Genomic DNA, 12,967 nt, shown 5'->3' with positions numbered 1-12,967 from the left:
AGTCCTGTTAGTGTACCCCACTGAGTGCAGCAGGGCAAGACTAGAGGCATATCACACACACACACGCATTCGTGCACACACACATACACAACGCTGTGAAGCCGCCATAATATTCCACAAAACTACAATTTTGCCTATTTTTGATTAATTGAATGGCCCTGCATAAGCCTCAGATTAGACTTTGACATATATTATAATTAAATAAGGGCAAATCTGGAAGTGAAGGAATATCACATTTTTAATAAATGTGGGTTTTAATTTACCTCATGTGGAGGACTGTGGTCACCTGCAAAGAAGCCAATCCACAGTGTCTAGGTTTGGCTGGCTGTGCAGATATAAAATAAACCCAATGCAATTTGTATGGAACAGCAGTCAAATATTTATCCAGTTGATGAGGTCTGGCTCTGTGTGCGGCTCTGACAATAATTAAAGACAAACCAAGCTAAAGGCGAGACACAATGACATCAATGTTGAAATGGTGTAACATCCAGATGGCTTGGTACGAATAGCTGGCACAATAGTGGACAGTGTAACAGTATTAGGGGGATTTTAATTAGCTATCTCCTGTTTAGACTGTGAGATGTGTTCTGACGAGACAATTTAAGTGCCCGGATGGCTGTTTACCTTGATTGTAGAATCAGGTCAAGCACTTTGTTTAGACTAGAATCCTAAAATCCCAAATAAACATTGAAGCACCTAGGTTCATCCAAATTCCCCAACCATGTCTTTCCTTCTCAACTCATTATCGGCCATTACTATGCACGCCAGTCAAATAGACCTTGCCCTAGCTTGTCATTGAAAAATATCAACTGACTTTGATGTACAGTGCTGTATGTTATTGACAAACAGGTAGAATGGGTATTGTTAGTATAGTAAGGGGTGGCCTGTTGAGAAGGCATTGGTCTCACTGACATGGGATCACAGTCCGAGGTATGTGTCCGATGAGCACCACTCAGCACCCTCTGGGAAGAATAAGAGGAGCGCACCTAAAAATCAATAAAGTACTGGAGCTCTATGTGCTCTCCTTCATCGAGTAGAAATGTATGTGTATGTTTGTGTGTGTGTTCTCTCTCTGTGGATCATAGAGGACCCTGCTCCCAACATAGACTGACAACTCAGTTAAAGGGGAAATCTTTATACCATTCAAAGCCGTCAGGCCCAGTGTTGTGATTATATGTGTATTTGTGAGTATGTATTTTTTATGTGTGCTTGCGTGCGCTTGAGTGTGTGCCTGTGCCACCTCACGTAAAATACAAGCCTGAGTTGGCCTGTATCCATTCAGAATGGGATGATGCTATTTTTTTATTTTCATACAGTCAAACATGCCTTTTCAAATGTCAAATCTAAGCCAAGGACTCACAGAATTAATGTGAAGGTTGTGAGATGTGGAAGGAAAAAAAGGCAGGACGGGAGAAAGAGGGGATTTCACAAATCTCAGATCAAAGATGTCTAATTATGTAAATCAAGAATTCTCCAAATGTCAGCATTACTAAAGAGGATTAGGATTTGAGAAGGTAAACGATAAATCACCAATCAGCTTGCCAAATCAATACAATAAATATGATATTAACCATAATTAAAAAATATACTTTGAGGTTTAATCATACATACGTATTGAGCGCGAACTGAAAAATGTATTAATATTAAGGGAACAACTCAATAAAGTAAATATGATCCTCGGCTGATTCAGCAAAAATATGTTTTTTGCTAATTACAGTACCTTTGCTCACGTGTTCCTAGAAATGGAAGGACGTTAAACAGAACAGAACTGAAAAACAATCTGGACAAATCTTATCAGAAGGTAGAGGAGGCTCTTTGGAAAACATCCTCAATGACCACAATGCTGCAGCCATTCACACAGCTCAGGGAGCAGAGTCTGTTCCAGGTTGTGTCTGAAATGGAATCCTACTCCCTATATCAGGGATGGGCAACTCCAGTCCTCGGGGGCCTGATTGGTGTCACACCTCTCCCCGTCCCTAGCAAACACAGCTCATTAAACTAATTGCATTCTAAACGGAATATCACGATTAGTTGATTATTGGTGTCAGGTGTGGTAACTGGGGCTGGGCCAAAAGTGTGACACAAATTAGGCCCCCCGAATACTGGAGTTTCCCATCAATGCCCTTTTTAGTGCACTACTTTTCAAAAGTTCCAGCTCTGTTTCTGTTTGGCATTTATCGCCTGCCAGTGTCATGGCGACAGAGGAATGTAGATGTTGCTATCCTGTGCTCCAGTAAAATAATCTGGTTCCAGATCTGTTTGTGCTGTTTTGTCAACTCTTATGGTCAGACAGCACAAACAGATCTGGGACCAGGCTGGGGAGCCAACATGGTGACCTGTTCTCACCTTGTCACGTACTGTAGCTACTGTACTGTACACTAACACTACAACAGCTCAGTCTCACCAAGAGGACATTCATCACGGGCAGCACTCTAAGACGACACTGTGTCCCACAAACTAATACCTATTCAACGTTTACAGTTTTAAACCCCTTTGATATTTTGATGTTTGACTTTGGAGCCAATAGCTTTTTTTTTTAAAATGATTATCATAATAACCCCCTATGAAATTTGGATTTGAGAGCCTTGCATTTTAAAACGAACAACAACAACCTTAATTCACCAGGCGATGAATGCAGCATTACCTGTCTGAGACCCCCTGTGGTTTCCAGTTAAATGAAGATTAGATCCGATTAATTATATCTCCCTATGTGGCTAACCTGGGAGGGTTTGCTTCAGCATCCTGATGAGTCTGTGTGTGTGTGCGCGTGTGTTATGTGTGTTATGACGCTGTTTCATATTAGAGGAGATAAGACAACCCATCGATAAGAGACTTAATTACAGTCAATATAAAACACATTTAACTCACAAATTACAATTCAATATGTTCTTACTATAGCTTTGCATTAGAAATGGTTGTTTTGCTATTTGCTTTGGTGAAGCTCCTTTGTGATTCCTTACTGCCCATTGCATCAAGTGTTCGTGGCGTTATTGGATAGGCCAGTCACCTAGTCATCTTCTGTCTGCTGTCTACGGTGTCACTCACAACCCCATTGAACACACTGGGATGAACTTGAGACAGAACAAAACATTAAGTATTACACTCCATTTGCATATCATTAGGAAGATGGGAGGCCACCACCCCTATGGGTTACTCCCTTGTAAAAATATTTAAATATATAAATATCATGAATATATTAATTGATCTTGCCCTCATATCATCTCTAAAAGCAAGCAGGCCTCTCGTCTATAGTGCAAGGCCGCCTTGTTTCTCTGGGGAGAGGACTCGCATGACACATAGAGACAGAAACACACAAATAACACACAGACACAGAAACAAACAGACGCAGGCATGAACAGATGCAGACGCGCACACGCACGCGCACAGTTCTGTGTCTATCTGACTTTTCATTTTTCACAGTTCAACGAAAAGAGCAATTACATCAGCGTCTGCAGGCCTGAAGATGTGAGCGTCGCTGTGGGCCAACACCTGGCCGCGTTTAGTGGTGCAGGAGCCGCGCTGCAGCCAGATGTGAGCTGCGGGTCTGGGGCACACGAAGCCTGTGATCCAGCCCTGACAATGACCCCTGGGTCCGAGCGGCGAGAGGAACCAGTGAAACCCTGAAAACACTTCCATCACAACCAGTTAATATTATTATCCTTCATGAACGTAGAGTCCAACCATCAGTGTTTAAGACTTCAACCATCCGTCAGCTATCCATTTAGCATGTGTCCGTATTTTCGTATTGAATCAGTGAGATTAGCATTACAAAGCACGGGGTTTGAAATGTTGTCAAAACATATCACCACTGATATTGCTTCAAACATGGCAAGTGTAAGAAGTACACTGCACAACACACAACACATGATGTAAGAAGTTTGGGCAGGAACGAGTGGATGGTGTTATCTGCAGAGAGAGAGAGAGAGAGAGAGAGTAAGAGGCACAAACAGAGAGAGAAAAACACTTAGAGAAACAGAGAGAGGGGGAGAGAGAGAGAGATAAATAGGAATTAAAACATTCCTTCCCTGAAGTATTTACATTGCATATAACTTACAAGTAATGCATAGTGCAACCATCATCCATGTACATTTTGTTGTTAACCTCATTGCATTGTACTGTATTTACTGAAATGCTGTACCACTATACTGCTTTGGCAATATCTACAAATTGTACTTTATGGCAAAAAAGCAATCTGAATCTGATAGAGAGAAAGAGAGAGAGAGAGAGAGAGAACGAAAGAGAGAAAGAGAGAGAGAGAGAGAGAGAGAGAGAGAGAGAGAGAGAGAGAGAGAGAGAAGAAAGAGAGAGAGCCATTATGGCATTTGACCCTCGTGTGACCTGCATGCCAACCCCTCACATGTGGTTCACATCTGTCCTCCCACTGCAATGCCTCTTCTGGCTCTGGCTTCTGGCTCTGGCTTCTGGCTCTGAGCCACTTGTTGCAGCACCAGGCATGGAACATGGAGCCCCAGTCAGCCTCCATACTCCTGCTAGCCAATTAACAACAAAATAAACCCAAACAGATTTCAATTGATAAATCTTTAATGATACGAGGGATTTTACAGAAATGCACACTTGACAGTGTTAATTTAAAGCAAATACCAAAGCTTGATTAAAAATTCCCCAAGCCAGGGAGAAGATAAATGTCTGAATAATTTATCAGACTTAATTGACACGAACGTGATGTTGTAAACAGAAATGTTTTGATGTTCGTAATGCATTTTGACACGAAAGGAGTTTTTGTGACGGATCCAAAAAAGAGCACAACGGGAAATGTGGGCCAGGAAAGGGAGGGGGGGGTCAAGAGGAGAGGAGAGGAGGCGAACAAGGGGAGGCTCCCCTTCCTGATTTAGTAAGCCGTCTGCGAATGCACTAAATGAACTTTCAGTACTCTCTATTTACATATTATTCCAGATCTGCTCAGGCTGCAAGTGAGACCGCCATCGGGTATCTTATAATAACTCATTTGAAAAAAAATGACAGGTTAGGAACCAGGCTGTGCGAACGTTCAGCAAACACAGTGGTACACAAACCTCGGAGCCAGCCCCAGGCAAAAGCACTTTATTTTGACCCTGGGAAGATGACACTAAACAAGGATGTAAATACACTGAGAGAGAGAGGGAAAGGAGGAGAGGGAGCCAATAATTCTCACACCGAGCACATCTGGTGTTTGTGACAGCCGTGCGTTTGGGCTATATTGTGGCTCTTGACACCGCGGCACACACACACACACACCAGACTGTATGTGTTCAACCTGGCTCTACTGTCATGGCCTCTCCCAGGTGTGTGTGTGCTGATAGATAGACCGCCACACAGATGGAGAGGGACAGAGAGGGAGGGAGGGAGAGAGAGAGAGAGATAAAGAGAGGTAGAGAGAGAGTGAGAGAGAGAGAGAGAGCTAGAGAGGGAGAGCGAGAGTTAGAGAGAGAGAGAGAGAGAGAGAGAGAGAGAGAGAGAGAGAGAGATGAAGGAGAGCATTTGGAGAATGAGAATGTAGGAGTTGTGGAGACATACATACCGTACACAGGAGACTCGCCAGAAGACATGTGACCTGCAGGTGTGTATATAGGCGACCACTTGTACGATAAGACACCTATTTGCATGTGTGTAGTCACTCCTTCCTGGCAGGTCTGGACCCGGTAAACATCACCGTTATCTGTAAACAAACAGACTTACTAGTGACTATAAATGAATACATCAAATTTTGATGGGAATCGCCGTGTTCGTCTCCCGAGCAACAGAACGGCCTACACCATGATACAATGTACACCTGAATACATGAATACAAAACCAGGGGCCTTGCTGTTTGTAGGGCTATGTTGACTGAATTTTTCAAGATGTTATTTTGATTTGACACGAGTCTGGGCTCAGCGGAGTGGAGAGACAGACAGACACAGGGAAAAGAAAGGATCGTATACAGTACAGGGCCTTTGTCTGTGGAGGCAGAGAGAGACGGAGGCACAAGCATGTCACTAAGGAGGAAACCAAGGGGAAGACAGACACACAACAAGACCATTTGTTTGGTCAGAGATCTAAATAGAAGACAGTTTGGCACAAGACACACACACGCAGACAGGGTTTTGCCCCAGTGATATTTTTTGTTCGTACAATTGAAAGGAGATCAGTCTGCAGTCAGAGAGAAAGCCTCTGTTGTGTGTGTACCCCACCAGCAGTGAACGATCACTCATTTCCAAGGTATAACACCAATCTCGGCATGGGGGGGGGGGGGGGCCTTGAAGCACAGCTGACATTATAACACACACCAGACGTTGACTTCCCGGGACAATGTATCACTTTCACATCAAAGGAAACGTCTCCTTTAAAATGAAGCGATGGTGGAAGTCAGCTTGCTTGTGCTTTATTCACTTCCATCAATAAACATGCAGTCGGGGTATACGGTAATCAGGAAACATGGCCAAATAGGGCTGACAATGTATCAAAGCCTGCGCTCGGAGGCAACAGCAAAACCCTAACAAGGCAGTTTATTACCGGTAGCTGTTACTGACATTAGTCAAAACCAAAAGAAAGATAAAATAGAATAAGGAATGAACGCGACGCTGGAATAGCCCTCGGCAGCCTGTTCTCCTCACGCTTTTGATAACCACACGCCTCCTTCTTTGATATGATAACAAATATAAATTGTTTAAAAACATCAAATGCGAGGAGAGCTGTAGCTAGACCCGGACTGCTATGGTGTTAATCTAGAAGAGGGCGACATACAGACACACAGAGCCAGGGCCGGATACAAAGACAGCAGGAGACACATACTCATTCATACCGAGAGACCTCGGCTCAGCTCGGCTCCGCGGGCCCATTCTGTAAAAAAAAAAAAAAAAGTGGCAGTGCAGGCTTCCATAACCTCTATACCTGAATCACTCAGCCAAGGGTTACCCTCCTCCTCCCCTCCTCAGGGGGATCCATGTTGTCAGACTCACTCTGGTCGTGCTCTGCTGTCTGGGAGGCTTGTACAGGATGCTCTGGGGTTCATGGAAGGTGAAGAGGGAAGATTGAATCCCTGCCTCCTCTTGTCCCTGGATTTGTTTGTTTCGATCCCGGGCTAAACTGAGAGAGTAGCCATTAAAGGGCGGGCGGGGAGGGAGGAGAGAGAGAGAGAGAAGGAGGGAGAGAGGGATGACTACAAGCCCCAGCAGGTACGCTGGGTGTGTTGAGTGTAAAGAAGAAAATCTCCTCCAAATAATTTTTGCCCCATGGGCAGTAAAATGCAAATAACAGATCAAAGGGGTTTGGAATGGAAAACTGGAGAGATTGGAGTGAATATCATCACAGCTCCTCGCCATGACACTTCACTGGGCTATGAATAATGGGTGTGGGAGAGATACCTCAAACTCATAACTGACCTGTGCTGGACCGGCGCTCCTTCTCCCTCCCTCTCTTTCTTTCTCTACCCGTCTCTCTCTCGTCACTGTGGTAAAAGCACTCCCCCTTTCATCACTCAGTACACACAGATCGTTTGCTTAGGTACAAGAGCTCTTCACAAAGGAATGCCAAATTCCCCTGTTACTTGTTGGCATGACGATGATGTTTGATATTGGCGGCCTGATTCAATTGTACAGTACTCTACACTGTCTTCCCAACTTACTGTAGATAAAACATCAGAGTTCCTATCCGGTCATGAACACAGAAACGTCACATAGGAACCTCATGTTCTAAATGATCAATACCACTTTTTAACACATAAGGATGTGCTTCTCTTTTAAAGTCACTGTCCAGTGTTTCCAGATTTCTTTCAACTATGACCTGTAATTAATTACAATATGAGTGAATTTGTAATTAAGTATGTTAAAAAGCAGCTTTTCTGTGTTGGAATGGTTTGGGCGTACCCTAACAACAGAATGGTGTGGGCTTATACCGGTCATAAAAAATATTCATGCAAGTGGACCGCTGATTGGCCAGCTTGTCCTCCTCAGGAGGATGACACCATGCTCTATGAGGAAATAGCAAGCATTTTTTATTTAGATACAAGTTTAGGGTGTTTTTTTTAAAGTGTTTTTTTTTCTTCTCAAATGTATGCTTTGGCCACAAATACAAGTATAAGATGAGTCAACAACATTATTTGGGTATGAGTTAACAGAATATGAACTTTTAAAAGTGAGATTTTGACTGGACAGTTACTTTAACACTCACTGTGTTCAATGTATAGGCCTATAGTCCATGAAACTAGCCTAGCAGTGCATTTCTCAAGTTTGGACCTCAAGGTCAGAAATACTGCAGATTTTTCTACCCTCTAATCAGGAGCTGATTAAGACCTGGGACACCAGGTGAGTGGAAAATATGGCCAATCAGTGGCGTGATAAATCAATCTATTATAATGACCAGGGAGAAAATAAATCCAGCAATACTTCAGAATTCAGATCCTGCTAACCATCCCTGGTGTGTGTGTAGAGGTGAGAAGAGCAGGTGAGAAGCCTCCTAGGTCTAAGTAGCAGACGAAGAACAGCTGAGAATGTGGCTCTGATTGGCTCAGCGTTGCCATGGCTACTGTTAATGACCCGTGCCATCTGCCCTGGAGGAGAAGCCAATCATATTGCTTTATAACGGTGACATCATGACAAACGCAACTGTGAAGTGTAGATAAGGGAAGTGTAGATCAGTGACAATACTGTCAATATTTTGTATGTAAATACTTTGTTGTTTAAGAATTAGGAGTAACAAAATCATAAGAATTACTAAAGACAATTATTGGTGAGGCTTTATGATAAGATTGAATTTAGAATTGGTTAGATCTGGAAAATGGTAATGTGATTTATTCCAAAATAAGCATAATTTCCAATCTGAGGATATATGCCAAATGCATACAAAGCATTTTTATTGATGTGGATGACAAATAATAATGAGGGGTTAATCTCTCCAAAAATGCCTCTTTCTCTAATCTTCATAGTTCAGTCACAATAACCTGCCATTTCAAATCCTCCTCTGATTCACCCTGTGTGCCATCCAGATCAGCAGTGTTCTTCACTAATAGAAAAGGCTTTGGCCCATCTGGATAACACTTGAACAGGAAGCATGACTGACAGAAGAATCTAAACACAGCTAGCTGTATTTTATGGTTGGTCAGCAAAACCTGTGTGGGGGGGTTGACACAGTCTTCAGCCCACCGCAAAGCCACTGTTTCTTCCTTCCCAGGACAAAAGTATTTGCCATTAAATGTAAATCCTTAATCTTCCCTCTTTTCTTCTCTTCATCCTCTCCTGTCCTTCCCACACCCCTCCCATTTTCTTCCCCCTGTCCTTGCCCCCTCCCTTCGTATTTTCTCTATGCATGCACCTTTCTCATTCTCTTATTGCAAATCATTTGAATTCCAATGCCCAATGTCACCTGCTTTGTAATTTGATTACTTCATGTGAGGAATTAGTATGTGTATTTCATGTAATTTTTTCCCCCTTTTTTCTTTCTCCCAAATTTTGGGGGGGATAAATGTTGCAGAGGGAGGAACAGAGAGAAAGATAGAAGGGTTAGGGTTAGCATGTCTAGCGGATATGCCAGCATTGTGCTAATAAATGACAGCTGATTTATGCATCTGTATTCTTTTATTTATAAAAAATTGCAAGCAGGCCGATTTCTGATATGAATAATACAAGTGGATCCACTTTGATTAGGGCTTCAGTGGAGAGCTGTGCATATTCAGCATTACAATTAAATCTTCTGATGTGAAATGGGAATGACACGCTAATGAAGCGAGCCAGCGAGCCTGAACCGAGACTGTCCAACATCGTTATGGGATATCTTAGATGAAGAGTAATTATACGAGGAACACTGAAATGTCATTAAAAATCTTCAGTAAGTGATTTAACCCACTTTTCCCCACTAATGCTAGATTTGTCTTTTTTTACTCCTGTCCTCAGGTTTTTTTTCATCCCCCTCTTCATCCATTTTTTTGGGGGGCCAAGACCGATCAGAAAGTTCCTCCTCAGAAGTTCCAGCAGAAAAATGCCAGACTTAAATACGCTGGGTTTTAAAGACGGAGATACAATCGAGTGTCCTAATTTAATTTGGTGCATCAGAACTCAATGGTGGTGGTATGTAATTGAAATCGTTCCTTAATAAATTCATATGAATTGGCAATTAGGTCTTGATCTGATTCCCACCGAATGGATTGAAATTGATAGTGGAGGTCCTTGAGCCATATCACTCCAGCCACTTTCACATTATCAAGCTCAAATGTTGATATATTATAAGCAATAACGTGCAGAAAAATACTTATGTGGAAGGGATTGGATGTTGTTGATAAGCGGATTTAGTTAATCTGATTCTCATTCATTCATGTTTGATGTGCTCTCATTTTACAGTCTGAGATTTACCCACTGCCTCAATGTGTTGTTGTTTTCTGAATAACCAGCTGTAAAACAATTACTGAATGATATCATGTTACCATATAATATTCATTACTGTCATCTCACTATTTGTGCTTTGAGCATGTGTGTGTGCCTGTCTGTCTCGTGGGGTAGTGTGTGTGTGTGTGTGTGTGTGTTTGTGTATGTGTGTGTGTGTGTGTGTGTGTGTGTGTGTGTGTGTGTGTGTGTGTGTGTGTGTGTGTGTGTGTGTGTGTGTGTGTGTGTGTGTGTGTCTGTCTTTCTCGTGGGGTAGTGTGTGTGTGTGTGTGTGTGCGTGCGTGCGTGCGTACGTGCGGTAGGTGTTGGATATGCCACAGGCAAGAATTCATGAATATCAGCAGTTTCTCACCACTTTGTTCGGTTAATCCCTTGTTTCAGTGGGAGAAATATGCATTTTTTCCAGCATGCATTGCTTCATTTACAGCCCATTATATCCACAGGAAGTAAAATGTACCTTTAGCCCAGGACCCACTGATGTCATGATTTGTGAATGTCTATGGGCCACATACTTTTTGGCCCCACAGAGGCAACACTGTATAACATTACGAGCAAATAGGATACTTAGTTTCAATAAAGGTTTGTTATGCATGTAAAATTGAAAACGGTTCATTTAATTGTCTTATTTTGTTTAAACAGCGAAACAAAAAGGGGTGAAAACTGTTATTTTTAAAGGGTATCTAATCAGTCTCAACTAAACTGATACCATTTTATATTGTTATCGCATAATACTGCATCATGGCAAGACATTGTATCATTTATATAGACTTCATTAATAAAAGCATTTGTCAGCCTAATATAACTGAAACAGCCCTGTCTGGCTCTGTGCTGCTGATAGGACACACATGTGAGTGGCGTGACCGCGTCCGTTACGGAACATGGAGTCATGGCATAAAACTGGCACCGCTAGAAAAACGAGTGCCAAACCCAAACGTGCCTCGAAGCTATGCAATTATTTTTGCACTGAGTCCAATATCAACTCGAGAGCAATGCAAATTATTTAAGACGCGCTTTTCAGGGCCCGCAATTATAATAATGATGATCTCAATTAGCGTCGCCATTGCCTCTGACTATTTAGCAGGCAATTTTGCAGCCTGGGGGCGAGGGTATTCTGGAGAGCTGACACACACTGTCAGACCAGGAGGAGGAGAGGAGGAGAGGGAGACGAGTCCTCGGACGGACGCTCAATCAATAAACGTGTGACTGGAGATATTTACTGCAACGTCCCAGGAGGAGACGGCCTAAATTGACCTAATTGGTCAGTGTTAGAAATGAAATGAAATGTAGCTGGATGGAGTTCATTTGCTAGGCCTAATTCTGAAGCTCAAATGATACACTATCACTTGAAGGATAAAGTCAGTATCCTACACGCACTAAAAGGATCAAGTAACTTTTGAATTCAATAACAATGTTAACTGTTCTAATCTATTTTTTAAAAGAAGATGAATATTAACAAATAAAAGCACTGAGAATGAAACAATCTCCATATAGACTACATCAGCTTTTATGTGCATTTCTGAGTCAGAAATGTACTGTAGTTCTATAATAGATACGCTTCCAGTATGTGACTATAAAGGTGTTGCTACATTCACCCAGTGCACCGCTCCTTCTAAAAGAGTTTAGAAATTAACTCTGACCTATTTAAGAGAGAATTCTCCCCTTTTCCTCTGGATATAAAAGGGACTTCTCTTCCCAGCGTTCATGTGGAAAAGGTTTGCACCGCTACCCCTTTCTTTTATTCATCGCACTGTAAATAACTCCACTTTATGAAAAGCAGCCAGTGTGACTCACGGATACCTCTCTAACCACAACACATTATTATTTCATGGTCTTTGAAAGAGGGGTCTGTAACGTTGCCTTACACTTTAATGTGGGAGCTCTCTCTGATGTTGTGTAGTACACAGGCCCGTCCTTGTTGCAACTCCTCACTTGAATTCACAGACACTTCCAAGTGCATAAATAGCACGAGAGACGAGTGTGCCTCGCGAGGTAATGCTCTGGAACGCCATTGAGGGAGATAACAGCAGGCATGGTTGCGGCTCAGGCTGTCATTGGGGGGGGGGGGAGACGACTATGTGTGTGTTCTCCAATTGACTTCTCATGGGACATCACATAGAGGAAAATAACATACGGGTTGGAGTTGTCACTAAATGACCAGCGGACATGATTCAAAGCATCCCAGATAGAATGTCCCTGGCCACTCTTTGGAACGTGAACGAGCCCTTAGAATACAGAGGAGCTAATGGGGACCTATTGGTCATGGTGTATTCAGTGTGAATCTCAATGAGCGTGTCAGTAAGAGCTCTTCATGACCGACAAGGTGTAACCTAGCTGGGATGAGTTGAGCTATCCACTGCTTGTCATCCATACCGTTCCTTATTCTATAGCATCAGTCAACACATCTCCATCGAGGATTGGTTTGAAAAAATGAGAAGGAACATGCAACATTGGAATATAACCATAAACAGCAATTTATAAAAAGCATGTTATATGCCCTTCCTCTTCTGAGTCTCTGTTGATCCCTACCGTATGCTATTCCCTGGATAAACTACCCCCAGTCAAGACTTATGATAAACTCTCCAGTAACTACAGGCCTAATAGTGTACTGGGCCATGGTT

This window comes from Salmo salar, chromosome ssa07 (genome assembly GCF_905237065.1).
Source record: "Salmo salar chromosome ssa07, Ssal_v3.1, whole genome shotgun sequence".
Lineage (NCBI taxonomy): Eukaryota > Metazoa > Chordata > Actinopteri > Salmoniformes > Salmonidae > Salmo > Salmo salar.
The sequence above is the reverse complement of the archived record's forward strand: the minus strand, read 5'-3'. Positions refer to the sequence as shown.